This window comes from Sus scrofa, chromosome 11, assembly GCF_000003025.6.
Source record: "Sus scrofa isolate TJ Tabasco breed Duroc chromosome 11, Sscrofa11.1, whole genome shotgun sequence".
In the NCBI taxonomy this organism is placed as follows: domain Eukaryota; kingdom Metazoa; phylum Chordata; class Mammalia; order Artiodactyla; family Suidae; genus Sus; species Sus scrofa.
The window spans coordinates 70,002,996-70,024,092 of record NC_010453.5 but is presented as its reverse complement, the minus strand read 5'-3'; the positions used below and the strand labels follow the sequence as shown (position 1 = coordinate 70,024,092).

Sequence of the window (21,097 nt, the reverse complement as noted above, 5' to 3'; positions counted from 1 at the left end):
GTTTTTCTAAACAAATTGTTTATGGAATTTGTCATTGTTTGAACTACCTTCTGTTTTGTGTTGGGAAGAATATTTCCGTATGGTTCTGTCATTTGTTTAACACTCAGCTTTATTTTACATAGCTGGTCTTTCTGGAATCTTCAGAAATTTGAAAAAAAATATTCCACATGACCCTGCATTTCATGAAATGCCCATTATTAAAAATTTCCTTTAAATGATAAAAAAGTGCTAATATTGGCCCCATGTGAATGGATGGGGCAAAAGTTTTTTGTTGTTGTTGTTTTTTAGATAAGTCACTTAAATATACAGAACCAGAAAATTTATTTTAAAAATGTATATACGTGACCTCACTTCCATTCCTTGGACTATACTCTCGGAATAGGGACTTGTTCTTTGTTTAGGGGTTCCAAGTTCTCTTCTAGATGAAGTTTCATCCAGTTTTTTCTCTCCCTGAATTTATGTGCTTATGTATGCAGGATGAAGGCAGAAGACAAGACCACACACACACACCAAATCACTGTCAAGGATTCCTTGCTGAGTTTCCTATCTCACTAAAAGGCAAGATGCCGGCCCCTGAGTAAGCTCTTCCAGTGCAACCCAGAGAAGAGATGTCCCCTAGGCCTGGGCAGGGTGCTCAAGTTGCCAAGATTTTCCCAAACCTGCTCTGCCAGAAGCCCCAGGAAACATCAGATGCAGCTTCCTGTCCCGGTGTCCTTACAGCGCCTGAGGGGACCAATTTTTGCATCGGCATCCAGCCTCATCCACGTAACAAAATATTTTAATGGTAAGAGAAAACATTAACACGCTTGGAAAATATAAATGTCACTGCTGCAGCAATCTCATACGCAAGGGTAAAATGAATCCGCATCCTCCGACACGGCGTCCAGTTCGGACGAGACCACACACGCGTGCACACGCGCGCCCACGGGCCCTGCTCGCCTGTCTGCGGTGGCCTTGAGTGTGCCCCGCGTGTGCCCATCTCGAGTGCACACGGCCGCGCTTGGTTGTGAGCACGCCGGAGGCCACAGGAGGAGCTGGCAGAGGACAGGCCAGCTGTTGCTGCTGCGAGGCTGACGGCCGGTGGCCGCCAGCGAGAAGGAACCTGCTGGCTGCCACCGACCCTCCCGCTCCGCACCAACCGCAGCGCAGCCTCCTCTGCCTTCGCCTCCCTTCAGCCCCGCTGCACCCAGCATCCCAGCCCCCAGGCAAAGACAACTCTGATTTAAAAAAAGCAAAAGGGAAAAGGGAAATGCCCTAGCCCCGACCCCGCACCCGCGCTCGCAGGCCCCGCCGCCCCAGCACGCCGCGCGCTCAGCCGCCGCACCGGAGCCGCGGGAGGTGAGGGGCGCGTCCCCGCCGTGGGGTGCGCGCCCCGCCCGCCGCCGCCGCCGCCGCACCCTGGGCACCATGACCGCTCCCAGCGCTGGGGTTACAGGTTGGTCACGGCCGCCCGAGGCCCGGGGGCGCCGCCGGTCGCCCCGGCCGGGGCTGGGCCCAGGCGCGCCGGGGCGGGGAGCGAGGGCCGGGCGCGGGGCGGGTGGGAAAGGGGCGCCCCCAGGGTCCGCGGGCACCAGGCGCGGGCGGCCGCCAGGGGCCTCCCTGTCGCCGCCGCGGGGTGCGTCTTCCCCGGCCTCGGGTGGGCGCGGAATGCCCAGGGCCCCGGACCTCGGCCTGCCTCGCTGGCACCTAGGGGACAGGTGGCTGGGGATGTGGAGAATGCGCAGCGCACCTCGGGGCCAACGCGCAGGTTTGGGGGCGGGGGGGCCCCTGGTTCCTCAGGTTTCCGACGGGGCCTTGCCCACTTGCCCCCAGGCTCCTGCGGTCGCTCTTCGGATCCCTCCTGGTGTGAACTGGCCTGGTTGAGCCGGTGTCATTCTAGAGGGCCACAGGGCCAGCAGAGCAGTGTCCTGCCAAAGCCACACCATGTTGTCATGAGACTGGTGTGGGTCGCCTGCCTGGCTGAAATCTCAGAGGGGCCGGGAACCCTGAGCTGGGTTGTGTCTCTTTGACTCGAACTGGAAACTCAGATCCTGATGAATGCGTGAAATAATAGGATAAATATTTCAGTTTTAGGCATTATTGTTCAGGGATGTATTATCGAGGATGTGTGTTCAGACATACACAGATTCAGGCCTAGGATGGATGTGTTTTTAACCTTCTGTTTATATGGTCATCAGCCAGGCCTGGATTTCCCTGGGTGAGAGGGAATGGAGGACTGGTGACCAGTTGTGAAGGAGGAGACTCAGGTTGGCCAAGACATTTAATAGGGATCAGAAATTAACAGGTGCTTACTTTTTAAAATTATGTTTCATATTTTCATAGCTGCTACTATGACTTGAAATTGAGTAGGAGAGGAGAGAGTGGACTCTAGCAATTATCCCCAAGGCAAATATACAGCAATGAGTGTTTTTTGTTTGTTTGTTTTTATTTTTGTTTTGTTTGTTTACATTCAGAGATTACGTTTCAACAGTTCTAAATTAAAAAAAAAAATCATGGCTTCTCAACCCTCTCCAACAAGGTCAAACATGTATTTCCTAATTGGTGAGCTTTCATTCTGTAGGCCTTTGATGTTGGATTTTGCTTTCATCTGTAGTATTGCTGACCCAGCTATTGCTAAAGCCAGAGTGAAGGAAAAATCAGGTTTGGGAGAAAAATGAATACATGAACAGGTTTGTCGGACCCCATTCACCCTGCTAGAAGATGCGACATTTCGTTACAATAGGCATGCATCACTGATAAGGATCCTGGGAGCTCTATGAAAATTGAAGACGAGCCATGTGAAATGGTGGGACCCTTTAGCAAGATAATCAGAAGCGGAAAAGTACTATCTTTGTTAAAAGAAAGAATGCCTACTCAAAATAGACTGCTTGCAGATCAGAGAATTGAAGTTTCGAGTAGCATTTTTTTGTCTTCTTTATCTAGGAGGCATTTCTCTACTTCTCTTTCCTGTGTCCCTGGCGACTGCGTGTATGTGTGTGTACACTTGGGCAGGCATGTATGTATTCGTCTTATCATTAATCAAGGATGCTGTGATAATGTCACAATTTTATTGGCTCTGTAAATCTATCCCAAGAGAAGGTCACATGTGGATTTCAAGTTTGTGAAAAAAAAAAAAATCACATATCCCCATAACATATACTAGTGTAAGCCAGGTGCGCTGGGCCAGGAGCTTGGAGCTCAGTGAGGAAAAGAGTTAGACCAGGCTCCGCAAATCTGTCAGCAAAGACAAATATGAGAGAGCCTATTTTCTAGTCTGGGTTTGGAAACTCTGACCTTGAACTTGAAAGCAATTATAAATTGCCCCCCCAATTATATCAACATTTTAAAACTTGAGAATCACGTAATCTGATACTTACCTGCTACAAGGACTTGTGCAAGAAGTCCTTCACACCTTCAAAACTATTTGTGCAAACATTGAACATTTTTAAAATGTAGTAATAATTAGATATGACAGTAAAAATGATAGAGGAAAGAAAATAAACAACCATAGTCCCAACAACCTAATAGAAAAGATTGTACTATTTGTGTATTTTTAAAACTATGTGACGTTGTGTAGTTGTGGTCATGAAGTTGGGCCTTTTTTATCCTGGCTTTTTTCGTGTATTATTATTTTTTTCTTTATTTATTTATTTATTTTATTTTTTTACAGAATAAAATACATACTTTTACACACAATTACATTCACACAGATTATTATAACATGGATCTTAAGAAACAGATTAAGTGACTCCCACTGGAGAAGTGGAATGGAAAATATGCTGAGACAAATAGGAAATTTATTCTGTACTTTATCCCAATTTTATGGCTTTCATCTTTACTACTTAGTTTTATCTATTACATTTCAATTTTTCTTTAAAAATTAGCATTATATTAAATTGCTATATTATGCAACTAAAATTTATAAAGAAGAAAGCCTTATATACCATTAAATATTTTATATAGCATAGTAAAAGAATAACAACTGGTAAGCATAACAAAAATAATACACCCTCTGAAAATAAGTAAAATATAAAATGCATAAATTAGTTAAAAAACAGTGTAACTATATAAATATGTCCTCACAATTTGTTCCATCTCATTGATTCTTCAATAAAGGCATTACACCATTCTAGGTGATGTGATAAACAAGACATTATAGACTTTACATTGTACCATGGAGAGAAATGGTTATTAATAATACAATTGTAGAACTGTATTATTTAATTGTACAGTGGCATTATTTAATTATAATTATCATAAGTTCTTTGATGGAGAGGAAATCAGAATCAGATCTAAGAAGACTTCAGCATTCCAAGCATGATGTCAAATGACCCCCTTCATGGTGGATTATGCACTTATTTACTATGAGATATATTTCTTCTCCAGAGATTCCTTGTTTGTGTATCAATTGTAGATTTTTGGTTTGCAGTTATTCTGAAGTTTTGATGTAAGAGTCTATATGTATATGAGATTGTTTTAAGTTGTTGGTCTCTTAATTGCAAGTTCATCTCCGGTGTCCCGCATTTGTACCCACTTCTTCTCATGATTTCTGATTTTGATGGTATAATTGTGCATGGATGATTTCGTATCTTTACTGTATATATACCTTTACTGGTGAGTCTTGCCAGTTGTGGAATTTTTTGTCTCCTGTTGCTGTCTTTTCTTTTCTGCCTAGAGAAGTTCCTTTAGTATTTGTTGTAAGGCTGGTTTAGTGTTGCTGAATTCTCTCAGCTTTTGCTTATCTGAGAAGGTTTTGATTTCTCCTTCAAATCTGAATGAGAGCCTTGCTGGGTAGAGTATTCTTGGTTGGAGATTTTTTTCTTTCATCATGTTAAGTATATCATGCCACTCCCTTCTGGCCTGCAGAGTTTCTGCTGAAAAATCTGCCGATAACCTTATTGGGGTTCCCTTGTATGTTACTTGTTTCTTTTCCCTAGCTGCTTTCAAGATTTTCTCTTTGTCTTTAATTTTGGTCAGTTTGATTATTATGTGTCTCGGGGTGTTCCTCCTTGGGTTTATTTTATATGGTACTCGTTGTGCTTCCTGGATTTGAGTGAGTGGTTCCTTTCCCATGTGAGGAAATTTTTGGCTATTACCTCTTGGAATATTTTTTCTGTCCCCTTCTCTCTCTCTTCTCCTTCTGGCAGCCCTATAATACGGATGTTGGTGCGTTTCACGTTGTCCCAGAGTTCCCTGAAACTCTCTTCATTTTTTTTCAATCTTTTTTCTCTTTTCTGTTCTGCATCCGTAATTTCTTCTAATCTGTCCTCCACCTTGCTTATTCGTTCTTATGCCTCCTGTATTCTGCTGTTAGCTGCTTCTAGTGAGTTTTTTATTTCAGTTATTATATTTTGCATCTCTTCTTGTTTAAGTTTTATATCTTGTATCTCTTTGCTCAGTGTTTCCTGTAAAGAAAAATCCATCTTTGCCTCCAGTTTATTTCCAATGTCTTGCATCATCTTCAGCATGACAGTCTAAAGTCTTTTTCCTGGAGGCAGAGAATCTCCTCATTGCTTAGCTGTTTTTCTGGGGTTTTTTCTTTCTCCCTCATCTGAGTTATAGTTCTCTGTCTTTTCATTTTGATAGGTTTTTGGTGTGGTGACCTTTTTATAGATAATAGAGCTGTAGCCTCTCTTACTTCTGGTGTCTGCCCCCCTTGTGGCTGAAGTCGGTATGGGGGGCTTGCTGTAGGCTTCCTGATGAGGGGGGCTGATGCCTGCCCCCTGTTAGGTGGAGGTGATTCTAATCCTTCTGGTGGGTGGGGCTTAGTCTCTGGATGGGATTAGGGGCTGCTGTGTGCCTGAGGCTCTTTAGGTAGCCTGTTTCCTGAGGGGTGGGGCCGTGATCCCACCTGGATTGTTGTTTGCCCTGGGGCTTCTCAGTGCTGACTGACAGGTGGGGCCAGATTTTCCCAAAATGGCCACCTCCAGAGAAAGGCACTGCTGCTGAATATTCCTGAGAGCTTTGCCTTCAAGTCCTTCCCTCACAACAAGCCACATTCACCCCTGTTTTCCCATGATGTCCTCCAAGAACTGCAGTCCGGTTTGACCTAGGTTCCTGTGGAGACCTCGCTCTGCCCTGGGACCCAGTGCACGTGAAGGTCTGTGTGTGCCTTTTAAGAATGGGGTCTCCGTTTCCCCCAGTCCTGTGGAGCTCCTGCACACAAGCCTCGCTGGCCTTCAATGCCAGATGCTCCAGGGGCTCTTTCTCCCAGTGACAGATCCCAGCATGTGAGGGTTTGATGTGGGGCTCAGAACTCTCACTCCCTGTAGGTGAGTCTCTGTGAGCCAGTTAGTTTTCAGTCTGTGGAGCTTCCCCCCCGGGAGGTATGGGGTTGTTTATATCACGAAATCACCCCTCCTACCTGTGGATGTGGCCTCCTCTTTTTCTTCTGGAGTAGGGTATGGGTTTCCAGTCCATTTGGGTGGAGATTGCTCAGTCTTTAGTTGTGAAAATTGTTGTTTTTAGGAGAGAAGTTGAGCTCCAGTCCTTCTATCCCATGTATTATTTATCATAGGCATTTTTTCATGTGTCTATACAGTTTTCTTCAAAAAATTCTAAATGGCTATATAAGACTATGCCTCCTGAATACAGCTTCACTTACTAGCCATACCTCTATCATTGGATATTTGCTGTTTCTAGCTTTTCATCATTATGAATAATGTCCTGATAAATAGAATATAGGGATTTATTTGCATTGGATTTTTTTTTCATGATAAATTCTGAACAATGGCATTCCTGGAAAAAAGTAAGTTATCTATATTTTTATGTAGCTATATATTACATATAAACTATTATGGATATATATTAATATGAATATATATATATCTCCAAGTTGATTTCCTAAAGATTATAATTTTGGATAAGATGCTTTACATGCTGTCTGAGGTACATTTGTCTTCTTTTTAGTGTTTGTGGGTCACCTTACCTCTTTTACAGGAAGAGTAGAAGATGAAATAATAGCTTGGGCTTCTGACCTTTGCACTATATTGCAGGTCAAAGACTCTTGACCTTTAACAAACTGCTCTGAAATCCAGGTGATAAAATATACCCCTTGGAGTAAAATCAAAGAAGGAAGGCTATACAAATTGTAAGCTGAATAAAAAAGAGTAAGCAGGAGTTCCCGTTGTGGCACAGTGGTTAACGAATCTGACTAGGAATCATGAAGTTGCGGGTTCGGTCCCTGCCCTTGCTCAGTGGGTTAAGGATCTGGCGTTGCCGTGAGCTGTGGTGTAGGTCACAGATGCGGCTCAGATCCCGCGTTGCTGTGGCTCTGGCGTAGGCTGGTGGCTACAGCTCCAATTCGACCCCTAGCCTGGGAACCTCCATATGCCGCCGGAGCGGCCCAAGAAATAGCAACAACAACAAAGACAAAAAAAAAAAAAAAAAAAAAAAAAGAGTAAGCAAATTTGAGATCTTTTAGGAAAACATGATTTTTGAGCTCAGGTGTCTCATTCTGCTTTTGGCCTTCCTACTTGGACTTCAAATAACTGATCAAAGGGATTTAGATAATGAGAAACCTGTACCCTCAGGTACAGGGAGAAGAAGTCTCTTTGTTCCTGGGCTGTCAACTCCGAGGCATTTCTTGTAGATTCAGTACAGGTGGAACTGGACTCATGAGAATGGGAGACTGAGCCAAAGTTCAGGTCACAATTCCCTTTCTCAGAGATGTGTATCAAAAGTGAGGAACAAAGCTTCTGCAGAAGCCCTCAATAAGAAGGCATGACAACTAAAGTGGGAGCATTCTGTCCCTAAGATAGAATTACTTGACTTCTGAAGCTGTTTCACCACGAGACCCCAGCACAGGGCAGCCACACCAAATAGAATGTGCTCAGAAGACAGGGACTGGAGTTCCCGTTGTGGCTCAGTGGGTTAAGAACCCAGCTGGTATCCAAGAGGATGTGGGTTTGATCCCTGGCCTCATTCAGTGGGTTAAAGGATCCAGCACTGCTGTGAGCACAGGCCAGCAGCTGCAGTTCTGATTCGACCCCAAGCTTGGGCACCTCCATATGCCGCAGGTGCGGCCCTAAAAGACAGAGACTAACCCCACTGGTCCAGAGGTGGGACCTGGGGAGGGAGTCCAGGAGAATTAGAAGTGTGAAAAGTTAGAACACCGTAGCCAAGGGAACCAAGAATAAAACTTCTCTCCAATTATGCAAAGGGAAGGCCTGAATAGAGGGCTTTGTTTGGGGCAGGATGATGGGAGTGGAAGATGGCCAACGTGGGCACAAAGGCAGGTGCTCTTCCTGACAGGGAGGGCACAGCAGGGGGACACAGGCCTTGTTCTACATGAAATATAGTCATTATGTTCCCTTAGATGAAACGGACAAACAGACCAAGTGTGCAGGTGAAGATGAATTATCATAGACCAGGAAAAATTAATTCAAGGTAACTAGCGCCTAGATCTAGCCTGGTGACCACTTTGAATTTGAAAAATAAGTAAAAGGAAAATATCCCATCCGTATTTTGATCAAGTGGAAAACAGTGGACAGACATGGAGAATAGACTTGTGGTTGCCAAGGGGGAGGCAGGAGGGAGTGGGATGGCCGGGGAGTTTGGGGTTAGTAGATGCAAACTATTATATTTAGGATGAATGGACAATGAGGCCATGCTGTACAGCACAGGACACTATATCCAGTCTCTTGGGATAAAACATGATGGAAGATAATATGAGAAAAAGAATGTTTATAGAGGTTCTACTGGGTCATTTTGCTGTACAGAAGGAATTAGCACATTAAAAATCAGTAGTACTTCAATACAAAAATTTTTTAAAAAGAAAACTTCAAAAGTTAAAAAAAAAAGTTTTGGACTGGCTTCATTCTCCTTCTCCAAAATTAAAGCAGCAGTAAAATGGTATGCTGAAAATGTGCAATTCTGAAAACTGGCAGAGAACAATTTTCTCATGATATTTATATGGCTCAAAGTAAAATATAAAAATGATGAAAAATATGTATTAGGCATGTACTACAAAAAAAAGAAGGTGAGGTAGAAGTATGTAAAAACAGAACAATAGTTCAAAAAGTAAGTGAGAAAAAAAGGACCTTAAAATAATAAGTTACCGAAGTTACTAAGCTCTGATTAGACCCCTAGCCTGGGAACTGCCATGTGCTGCAGGTGTGGCCCTAAAAAGACAAAAAAAAAAAAAAAGAGTTCTGGTACTGGCTCATCGGTAATGAACCACAAGGACGTGGGTTCAATCCCTGGCCTCGCACAGTGGGTCAAGGACGTGGCATTGAGGTTGCAGACATGGCTCTGATCTCATGTGGCTGTGGCTGTGGTATAGGCCGGCAGCTGCAGCTCCAATTCAACCCCTCGCCTGGGGACCTCCATATGCCACAGGTGCAGCCCTAAACAGACCAAAAAAACCCCAAAAAACACAAAAAAAACCAGTTACCGTCTTCAACAAAGTTGTATTTACAAGCTTTCTGTATGTGTATACTAATTATCATAGCATTACCCTGTAGGTAGCTCCACGTGTTCTTGGGTGTATGCATTTGGGACAACTGGTCCTGAGACGGGAGCATTTCCTCCAACAGGTCTGTGACTTAGAGTGGGATAAAGAAGCAGTAGTTCAGCTCAGGACGCAAAGAAAACAATGAAACCGAACTAGAGAGGGGAAGAAAGAAGATAATGCTTTAAAGCATGAATGAATTGATAATACAAGAGAAAAGCTTTAGATCTGATAGAAAAAAATAAAAGCACACCATTCTAGTCTTTAAGGCCAATGGAGCTACAGCCGTCTATAGGGAAGCATGACCATGTCAAGAAGTAAGAATGAAGCTAAGGAGAAAAATAAGAATGGGGGCCAGTGAAGGCAGGTGTTGGAGGAATAGGGCATGACATTCTGAGAATGGGTGACCACCATCAGACTGCAGTAATGGCAATGGAGAGGAGGCTGGTGGAGATTTAAAAATGCTAACAGATCTTGTGGCTGAACCAACAGAGGGGAAGGTGGGGATGAATCCAGAACTTCAAGCTTGGGTGATGGTGGGTGTTTTTGCTCCTATTGGTGATGCCTCAGTAGAACCACTAATTACTTCTTGGTCTTTCCTTTCAGAGTATGTATAGGTTAAATCCTTGGCTTCACTGTCTGTCGCTTTATCTGTTCTTTATGACTATTATGAAATCCACAGGAGGTCAGCTTCACCTGTCACTTTCAGAGGAGAGGACGTGTTTTAGAAAAGTACTTATTATTTCTGAAAAGTGCAGATTTACGGAGGCCTGTGTCAGACAAGATACAAGTCAGTGACGGCTTAAGATACTATTGACTATGTCTTTCAAAATTCGCCTGAGGTTAAAAAAAAATCATCCAAGCTTGGAAGCTTCCGTAACCCTTCCTCCCAGGAGCTAAGGCACAGAGATTAAGATACATGTTGTAAATAAGGGATTTAAATGTTCAGAACTAGACGAGTTGGGTTAGTCTTTTCATTTCTCTTAATTGCATATGTCAGTACTTTTGGGAGGAAAGAAATGTTAAATTCTGGGGAGCCTCAAAACAATTTTCTACTTTTTATTATGGAAAAATTGAAAGCAATGTCAAAAGCTAGTTTGTTGAATTAGACAAATTGTTTTTGCTATGTTCCTTTTAAGAACTGACTAGCCATTTTAAAGGTATTTTCTAGACTAGAAGGTTATAGTAGAAAAGTCAATGAAAAGTCAGATTTCTTAGTTAAGCTCTCGTAAGACAAAAATGTATTCTTGTATATCACACATAATCTATATGCCTGGATTTTTTTCTTTTTTTTTTTGAGAAAATTCTGAAGTTCTTTGAGGAAAACTTGGAATATACTGTATATACATTGTGACAAATCAAAATTTTTGTCTCAGCTTTTTATTTTGTCTCAGCTTTTTATTTTGCCTTTACTGTTTATAGTAGTATCTCATTTTTCCCCCTAAACAAATAGTCTTGACTACAGACTGTAATGTCAGAATACCCTTCCGAGTGTCTTGACCAGTGAGTCCATCACTGTTGGAACCAGTGCTGGGAGTGTGTGGTAAAAATTACTTAGGGAGTGTTTTTTAAAAACATTATTTCCCATACCTCACCCCGCAAGGTTCTGATTTAGTGTTTGAGCTGAAGGATATCCATGGCTGAGAGTGTTTACAAACCTCCCTGGATGATGCAAATGTTAGTCTTTGGAAACTATTTTCAAACATTCATCTTCTTTGTCCAAATTTTATAAATTCATACGACAGACTTAAACAGACACACACACAGAGAAATAAATAGAAAGCTTCTTTTGATTTTCCATGGTGTTTGTCTGCTGAATGGAGCAGTTTTGAAAACTGCTGTTGTTAACCATCCATCGTCTTTGTTCATCCTTTGCAGATTCATTACAAGACTGAGCAACCCTCATAAAAAGAATCGCCTTTTCTGACCTTTCATAGTATTATATTTAATTTTTATTTTTAAATTTTTATTTTTTAAAATTATAGTTGGGAGTTCCCGTTGTGGCTCAGTGGTAACAAACCTGACTAGTATCTATGAGAATGCAGGTTCAATCCCTGGCCTCTCTCAGTGGGTTAAGGATCCAGTGTTGCTGTGAGCCGTGGTGTAAGTTATAGATGTAGCTTGGATCCTGCGTTGCTGTGGCTGTGGCGTAGGTGGCAGCTGCAGCTCTGATTTGACCCTCAGCCTGGGAACGTCCATATGCCACAGGTGTGGCCCTAAAAAGAAAAGAAAAAAATCCCACAAAAACAAAGCAAGTGGTTGATTTACAATGTTGTGCCGGTTTCTGCTGTATAGCAAAGTAACCCAGTCATACATACACATATATTCTCTTTTTATATTATTTTCCTATATGTATTTTATTTTTATTTACGTTGATCCTTTCTTGAATTATCTTCCGTTATGGTCTATCCCAAGAGACTGGATATAGTTCCCTATGCTATACAGTAGGGCCTCATTGCATATCCATTCTAAATTGATCTTTCACAATATTTAGATGATAGTAGCAGTTTCTTAAAATACAATTGGACTATTGGATGATGAAAACCCTTAAAAGCTTTGCCACTTCTTGGAGGAAGCTGGACCTTTCTTAAAACGTTACACCATCCACCTGTGGTGATTTTTAGCTCTGATATGCTTTTCTTAAAATTTCCCTTCACCTACCTTGTACCCAGAATAACTCACAAATTTAGAAATGCATATCTCGTTAGAAAGGCTAGGGCTTGTTAAAAGGATCGATGGAATTTTCTGAGTAGAGTCTGGAGAGAGCCTATTTAGCCTGCATATGTGAGCTGATGATTTCAATTTGCAATCAATATAGTGACGTAGGTGACACAAACACAGCTTCGCACCCTCTCCGACTGCGGAGCTGTCTTAGGTTGGCATCCATGGTGCAGTGACCAAAGGGTGTTGGGACATCATAGTCTGTCCTGAATTCCTTTACCAAATCCAATGATTTTTAAAGGTCAAAGAAAATTCAACTTTCCCAATTAAAAATGAAACAGAACAGAATCCTTAAGGAAAGAATGACAGTGTTTTGAGGCATTTGTAGAATCAGAAAAATAAAAAAATTACTGCTTTTCCTTGGGACTTAGGAAGTGGACTCAATATAAAAAGTGGGGAACCATCTTTATTTTTTAATCCATGTGTCGACAAAAGGGAACAAGAAAAGACTGAGCTTGGAGATGGCCCTTTGAAATGTTTGGCCTCCTCTGTTTGGTGGCCCATCTTGGGTGGCCTTTGTGGTCATGCTGAGACTGGACCACGCATGTAACAGTGGTTTTGCAGGGCAAATTGCATCCCAGTTTGGGTCAGGCCAAGATGTAGATGAATAAGCACCCAAATGAAAAATGCATTTGGCGAGGGGGAGGCCGAGAGACATAGGAAGATATTTTGCTACCGCGAACGGAGGCCAAATTTTAACGGTGTTGTAGTTTACCTGCTACAGTGATGTGCTCCGCTGTGTGGCTCAGGCTGACCTAGGATTCAGGAAGCTGCCTGCCTTTCCTCCACCCATAGGAACCCATTAGAAAAAGGATGCCTTGCTTTGAGTCCATTAAAGTTCACGAACAAAGGATACTCAGGAAATAGGAAAGGTTTGCCACCACACCACCAGCCCAACCCTGGCACTGGCATCTGGGTGCTGCCTTGCTGTAATTCAGTTTCACCATGTAGGCTTGGGAGAGGCAAGAACTTGGAGATTCCTCATCTCTGTTTGCTGGGAACCAGAAGGTTCTGTTCGCAAAGCCTGGGAAAGTTCAGATGGAAAGACGTAGACAGCGGAATGCCATGGGGTAACAGTCAGAAAGGGACCTGGGGTAAGGCATTTACCTTCTCTAAACCTCAGTTTCATCTGTCAAATAGGAATAACAGAGACCCCTGCCTCACTGGAGCAAAGGGAGCCATGAATGAGACAATCTACTCAAAGCTCGAAGCCTCGTGTATCCTAAACCCTCACCAAAGTGAGGGTTTAGTGTCATTGGTTTATGCTTAAAAAGGATGATTCTCATAGGAATCAAAGGATGGTTTACTTGTTTTAAAAACATTGCAGTGAAATTCAGCATTGTGGCAAAACATTTGAATCGTACAAAAGTTCTTGAAGTTAAAAAGTAAGAGTCAAATTCTCTGCCCATTATCTCCCTCTCTCCCCTACTTCTGTTCTCTCAACAAAACAGACTCCCTGGGTTCCAGACTTGCTTGTAGTTCATGTGGATCTGAGCACGTTGGCCTCAGACTTTGAATCTGTACAATGGGGGTAGTGTTAAAACTATCTCCAAGAGGTGTTAAGACCTTGGAATCGTGCCTGGCACAGAGCCAGCTTTCAATACTTGTTTGCTCTCATCTTTCAAGTGAAAAAAAAAAGAAGAATACATGATAATTAAGCTTGATTCACTTCTAAAATGATGTCGTTTATGGACCAACCACCCTCCCCTAAGAGTTGATGACATGCATAAAATTATGAGCATCTTCAAGAATGTGTTAATACATTTTCTCATTTCTTGGGATGTGATCTATTGCAAACGCCATAATATGCACGTAGCCATTCTCTCTGAGAATATCCAGAAATAAACAGACTACCTCTTGGGACAGCTCAACACATTCTTATTGGAACCTTTTATATCAGACAGTTCTTTTGTTGAATCAACAGCTACCACTTGCTAACTTCTGATTGGTAGCTTCTGTTTTGTTTGGATTTTCCTTGCTGGAAGAATAAAGAACACAAAGAACAGAATCACAACCTTGACAGTATTCTCAGCGTTGGATTTTGGTGCACCCGAAGGACTTCTCTCAATAAAACTTTTATCTCTGCCCTGGCACAGTCTCTGCAGAAAAATATATGCTCTTTTACCCATATATCATAAGTTGGGTCTGTTTTCTAGTTTTCCCATTCTCAGCACTTTTGGTCAAGAATTTATGAGACTAAAACTAACTCTAGGGAATGAGGATCTGTCATCTTTAGGAAGTTAAGACAACTGTGTCTTTACCACATGATATAAAATGATCAGATGGGAGTTAGTAAATGCTTTATTCTCATTTTTTTCAAAATGTAAAGAGCCAAAAATAAAAGCATAATAGACTATTTCTAGGACTGATTCTGAAGGAAAAAGACTAGACAAATGAATAATGGCTCCAGAAACCTGAAGGTGACATTTAGATAGATTTGAGGAGACGTTTGATGATTTCTTGCCAGAAAAAAAAAGACGCATTTTTATAAATGCGTGGCTAGAATAACTCTAACATAAATCATATAACAAAGTAGATTCAATTTTAAGAGATGAGAATGGTTGTCTTATTTTCACATACAATAATTGTTGCCAGGAGAGTTTAGGGTTACTAGCTTGTATGATTAGAACATGTTGAAAAGTATTTTTTATTACTATTTTATAATAGACTTAGTTTTCTTTTTGTTTTGTTGTTGTTGTTGTTGTTTTTTGTCTTTTTGCTATTTTCTTTGGGCCTCTCCCACGGCATATGGAGGTTCCCAGGCTAGGGGTCTAATCGGAGCTGTAGCCACCGGCCTACGCCAGAGCCACAGCAACGCGGGATCCGAGCCGCGTCTGCAGCCTGCACCACAGCTCACGGCAACGCCGGATCGTTAACCCACTGAGCAAGGGCAGGGACCGAACCCGCAACCTCATGGTTCCTAGTCGGATTCGTTAACCACCGCGCCACGACGGGAACTCCTAGACTTGGTTTTTAATGTAATAGTTCTATAAGTCACCTTGTCTTGGTTCAAATCTTGGCTCGTCTCTCTACCTAAGTCTCTTGAACTATGAAGTGGTCCTTGTAAGAGTTGAATAACATGATATATGACAGGCTTAGAACATGATAAGCCCGCAGTAAATCTCTTTGTTGGAAGGACTCTTTTTACATGGCAAGCGACATCATTTGGGAGGAAGTCAACTGATGAGCTCATTACTTTACCATGGAAACTGCTGTATCTTCCAGAGCACTTCATCACCTGTTTGTGGGTTTTTCAATAGATCCATCTCTCTCTCTCACCCCCCCTCTTCTCCTCCTTCTCCCTCCCTCCTCCTTCTTCCCCCCTCCCCATTGCTCTGGCTCTCGTACTGTGTTTGAGGATTGTTTTCCCTTTTATAAAGTATTAAGACTAGGGGATACCTATTCCATTCTACATCGCATTCTATCTGAACACTGGCCCTAGGCGCTGTAGATTGTTAGAAAGGTAGCTGTTGAGAATCACTAAACAGGAGATGCTGAGGTTGCAGGGTCCAGCTCGGGTATGTGCGGTGTGCCAGGCTGTGGAGGCTGTGGTGGCGGGGGGAGGGGGTGCTCCTGGAGGGAGGTGCTGGCGACCCAGATTGCAGGGGACACCCGCCCTTGGCTTGGTGCCCAGCGCCAAGCACTAAGATGATCTGGGCCTGAAGAACTCGGGGAGGAGTGTCGCCCTTGGAGATGGAGTGATGGGACCCCCAGCTGGGCAGAGAGAGGCACAGTCACCCAGGCCCTGAGGCTCCAGGTGCCCTAGGAGCTGCAGGAGGGGCCAGTGCCAGGTCAGTGTGAAGCAGGGCAGGAGGACTTTGGATAACAGAAAATAAGACAAATCCAGTGGGCTTCTCCCTCATTTGAAAGCAAGGCATAAAATGTATGATGCTGTATTTGTTTGTTCTGAATGGGCATGTCCTCTGTCAGGAAGAAAATTTGGCCAGACAGGAGTTCCCGTCGTGGCTCAGTGGTTAACGAATCCGACTAGGAACTAGGATTGAGGGTTCGATCCCTGGCTTTGCTCAGTGGGTTAAGGATCCGGTGTTGCCGTGAGCTGTGGTGTAGGTTGCAGACTCAGCTCAGATCCCAAGTTGCTGTGACTCTGGGCCAGTGGCTACAGCTCTGATTAGACCCCTAGCGTGGGAACCTCCATATGCCGTGGGAGTGGCCCTAGAAAAGGCAAAAAGACACACACACACACACACACACACACAAATTTGGCCAGACAAAAACAGCCCAACTTAAAGAAACAATGACGTTTAGCAGTTTTAGCTTGAAGGATAAGCATCACCTTTGTTTTCAAATTAATATGCTAATGTACTAAAGCATAGTGGGAGGTTCCTGTATGTGTATGGGAAAGGCAGGAACCTCTTGTTTGGATACAGATACAGGATAGTTTGCTGTTTGGGATTCTGTGACCATTTTACAAAAAAAAGAGAGAGGGAAAAATACTGAAATCAGAATTTTGTAACGCTCAAATGAAGGCATTCGTAACATCAGAGTTTCTGTTGTGGCTCAGCAGGTTAAGAACCCGACTAGTATCCGTGAGGATTTGAGTTTGATCCCTGGCCTGGCTCAGTGGGTTAAGGATCCGGTGTTGCTGCAAGCTGTGCTGTAGGCTGGCAGCTGCAGCTCCCATTTGACCCCTAGCCTGGGAACCTTCATTTGCTGCAGATCAGCCCTAAAAAAAAAAGGAAAAAATTTGGTAACATCAAATTCAATTGTCTCCCAAAATGCATAGCAATAACTTTCTCCACTGCAGATTGAACACGTGTGCCTCATCTAGAAGATGTGCTTGTATCTGTTTAGCCGGCAGGGCCTCGTCTGTATAAGGTGGTGAATGGGCTTAGGAGACTGGAAAGATGAGGAAGGCAGATGTTTGAAGGTTGTATTTATGAACGGTTAGGGTTTTCTGTGCCTGCCTATTTATCGACAGAGAAAGATGTCACGGGATATGGCTAGATTTTTTTTTTTTTAAAAAAAGCTGGTTACAAAATAGAGTTTAAGCACAAGTACTTAAATATATGCATGGAAAACATATAGTAACATTCAGTGTATGGAAAAGAAAATACTAAAAGAGATGCACTCTGTATCCCACTGGAGCGTCAGCGCCCCAGCGAAAGGAAATTTCAGGAGGAGAGGGAGCATGTTTGATTATCACTCTCTCTCTGGCACCTTGGCTGAGGGTTGGCATGACGTATGTACTCAGGAAATACTTCGCCAAAACAATTGAGTTGCTAGAAGTGGAAATCTTTTTTTTTTTTTTTGCTTTTTAGGGCCACACCCACGGCATATGGAAGTTCCCAGGCTCCAAGTCGAGTCAGAGCTGTAGCTGCCAGCCACAGCCACAGCAACGCACCGAGCCACATCCAAGACCTACACCACAGCTCACAGCAACACCGGATCCTTAACCCACTGAGCAAGGCCAGGGATCGAACCCGCATCCTTATAGATACTAGTCGGGTTTGGTCATCACTGAGCCCTGACGGGAACTCCTAGAAGTGGAATTCTTGATGGTTTTCATCTTGTTTCTCATGTAAATTTTTTTTCTCATTTTTCTGCCACAAACCCATAAAAGAAAATGATTGTCTTCTAATTTAAATGTAAGGTGTAGGTATTTGAGGTCTAGGAAAGGACCAGTTGGTTGGCTGTCCTGGCTCATTGTATGCATCTCATGTGTCTGGTCGTACAGATACAGAGGCATGCATGCTGGGCATCAACTGCTCAGTGGGAGTTGGTGTGGAGCTAGCGATAAGGCAGTGAAAGAATAAGAAAACCAACAAGTCAAGGTTACAGAATGAGTTGAGTGCGTGGTGGGCAGAGGCTCACCTTTAATTTATCATCTCCTCTACGTCTTTTTTTTTTCATTTGCTCCATGGCCAGCACACATGGCCGTGCCGGTACCACTGTGGATGCACAGTCTTTCTGTGTGAATGAATGAATGAATGAGTGGGAGACCAGAGGACGACCGAGATTGTCTGGCTTGCAGGAGAGACCTTGTCAGTGTTTGGGATGTTTTTGATTCTGATCAAAAGGACAGGACATATTAAGGCAATGTATGTGGCTGGCCAGACCTGAGGTCCTATGGCCTGGAAAGAGCTCTGGTAAGGGGGGGGGGGAAAGGGAGAGAGGCCTTGGAAATAGGTGGCATGGGGCTGGAGGGGAGACGTCACTGTGACAAGGGCATCTGTGCACATGGGGGGATCTGCCTGTGGGGACCGGAAAAGTTCAGGTGCAGTCTGGGAGTTGAGAGTGAAACAAAAGGATGTCTGATGCGTAGCCCCTGTCCTGTTGATCAGCAAGTGATGATGGCGTTGGAATGGCTCCATTTGAAGCCGTGTAGATTCCTGACTCCGTAATAGAGGCTGCAGGACACCAGCAGATGGTGATGGAAGCTGAGAACAGACGCTCTTGGAAGGGCTTTAGTACAGAGGACAGGCACATGGGACAGCAGCAGAGGACATGCTGGAAACCATAATTTAGAAGATGGAAGATTCAAAAGCCTAAAGCAAACCCAAGAGAGTTATAAGGACAAGAGATGACCCACAGCATTGCAAGGACCTCACAGCAGAAGAATGAATATGTTACTTTTATTTTGGTCAGGAGCAAGCTGGAGTGACCTCAGGAAAAGTATACACTGATAGAAATAAAACACTGCTATCATGGAATGCAAAACTGGATGTTAACCATTTCAAAGAGAGCTGGTGACCCAAAACGTGTTTTCTGCCCGAGTTGCCACTAGTTTCCAAGTAGACAGTCCATCAATGAACATATTGTAATGATGCTGCCTCCTCCTGCTCTTAAGCTACTTAAATACCAGTTAATTTGAATATGTAGCCGTGCTTGTCAAACCTAGTGCCCTGCGTTATGGGAGACACTTCTGTAAACAGAGGAACAAATATATGAGGTTATAAACACATGATAGTGATAAGGCTAAGAATCACAGAAACCATTTTCTTTTGAAATACGAAGCTTGCCTAGGATACTTAAATATTCCTGCTGGTCTTTATCAGGTTTGCTGTACTCAGTTCTAGTGATTCAACATGAATGAATGTCTAAATCAATATTTCTGCAGATAAAGGGAAATTATTGAAATGAATTGCCTCATTTGGGATTCTTGGTAGGCTTGGGAGTCAGATTTATTTTTGCTACTTTATGGTATTTAATATCATTAAACTGGCTAAAAATCTCAAAGATTCAGGAGCTAATTGTTGAGGATTTTTTTTCACTGCATGACTGTTTTTTTAAAATATTATGACTCCACGGGATTCCCGTTGTGGCTCAGTGGAAACCAATCTAACTGGCATCCATAAGGACACAGGTTTGATCCCTGGCCTCGCTCAGTGGGTTAAGGATCTGGTGTTGCTGTGAGCTGTGGTGTAGGTCACAGACACGGCTCCGATCTGGTGTTGCTGTGGCTGTGGTGTAGGCTGGCGGCTGTAGCTCCGATTTGATCCCTAGCCTGGGAACTTCCATATGCTGTAGGAGGTGCGGCCCTAAAAAAGGCAAAAGACAAAAAACCAGGTTGGCTTCAGATGTGACATTTACAACAAAAGGTGAATGGAATTGATGTGTGAAGATGTCACAGATATACATCAAAAATTTTTCAGACCTTAGCTTATGGCCAGATCACAAGAGCAATAAAGGACCATCCATAGGTCTCCACTGGCTCAATAGAAAAGATATTATGGCCAGTACATAGGCCTATAAATTTTTCTTACATCATCTTCGAACAACGTTGTAAAACTGCTCCTTATTTCTGCCTTTGCCTTGTGTAATCTTGAAGGATTCCCAAAAGATTCTGTAACCCGTTTTTGGGCACGCTGAAGACTGTCATTCAAGAAGCATCCCAAATTGAGGCCACCAGATGTTCCCCCCGCAACAGTAAATCAGAGAACAAGCATACTTTGAATATTCTGCATATATTTACATATTGATGTCAAGAGTCCCTAACTCCAATTATGTAAAATAAAATTAATTAGTGCAGCCTCCTGCAAAACCCACATTCACATCCAATATTCAGGGCAAGACAGCCTGGAAATACCTATCGCATCTTAAAGCCAATTAGCTTGATTTCTTCTGGGAATAGGAGGGCCAGGCAGGCCCAGCTACGTCGGTGCAATAAGAACAGACATAGGAGCGTGAACTTGAACATAGGGAGTCGGATCAAAGGCAGTTGCTCCTGAGCATCTGTGTTCTCCTTCCCAGCGAACATTGCCTGTGTTTACACATAGACAAACATGTTCTTCTCACGCTCCCTCGAGGATTGGGTGGCATTCATTCCCTGTGCTTGGTTAGGCTTCGTTCTCCAGCCCCAAGGAGCAGCAGATAGCAGAGCCAGTGCATCTTCCTGGTGATTGGGTGATTTCCTGGTGATAGGATGCGCCTTTCCTGATGTGGCTTGGTCAAGGCTGTGTGCTGCCTGGGGAACCTTCACCTTCCCTAACCTGCATCTATAAATTCTCTTAATCGTTCCTCAGCATCAACTCAGTCCACCATAACCACATTAGACTCTGTAGGCAGAGCTTCTTTTGAAGTTCAAGTTTGCGTGGGTGGCCTGGGCCAAGTTATTGGCTGCCCCAAGGCTGAAATGTCTCATGCTTGCATGAAAAGGCAAGATGTTGCCTTTCTTTTGCCAGTTGTAAAGATTAAATAAAACGTCATCACTACGTGCCCAGAACATGGTGCATACCTAAAAAATGTTAGCTCCTCAGAGTCCCCATCATGGCACAGTGGAAATGAATCTGACTAGAAACCACGAGGGTGGGGGTTTGATCCCTGGCCTTGCTTAGTGGGTTAAGGATCCGGTGTTGCCGTGAGCTGCGGCGTAGATCGCAGACGAGGCTCAGATCTGACATTGCTGTGGCTGTGGCGTAGGCTGGCAGCTGTAGCTCTGATTAGACCCCTAGCCTGGGAACCTCCATATGCTGCAGGTACGGCCCT

At 43.5% G+C, this 21,097-nt stretch overlaps 1 protein-coding gene across 4 annotated transcripts in view; it reads left to right on the top strand.

Annotated features, from left to right (window-relative positions):
- Window positions 1,073–21,097, top strand: part of NALCN (sodium leak channel, non-selective) — a 312,666-nt gene continuing 292,641 nt past the window's right edge. For 3 of the 4 annotated variants that reach the window (XM_021065878.1, XM_021065879.1, XM_021065880.1), the window contains exon 1: window positions 1,073–1,435. The gene's annotated coding sequence lies outside the window, so the exon portion shown is untranslated. The remainder of the gene's footprint in view (window positions 1,436–21,097) is intronic. The other variant, XM_021065881.1, reaches the window with a different exon arrangement.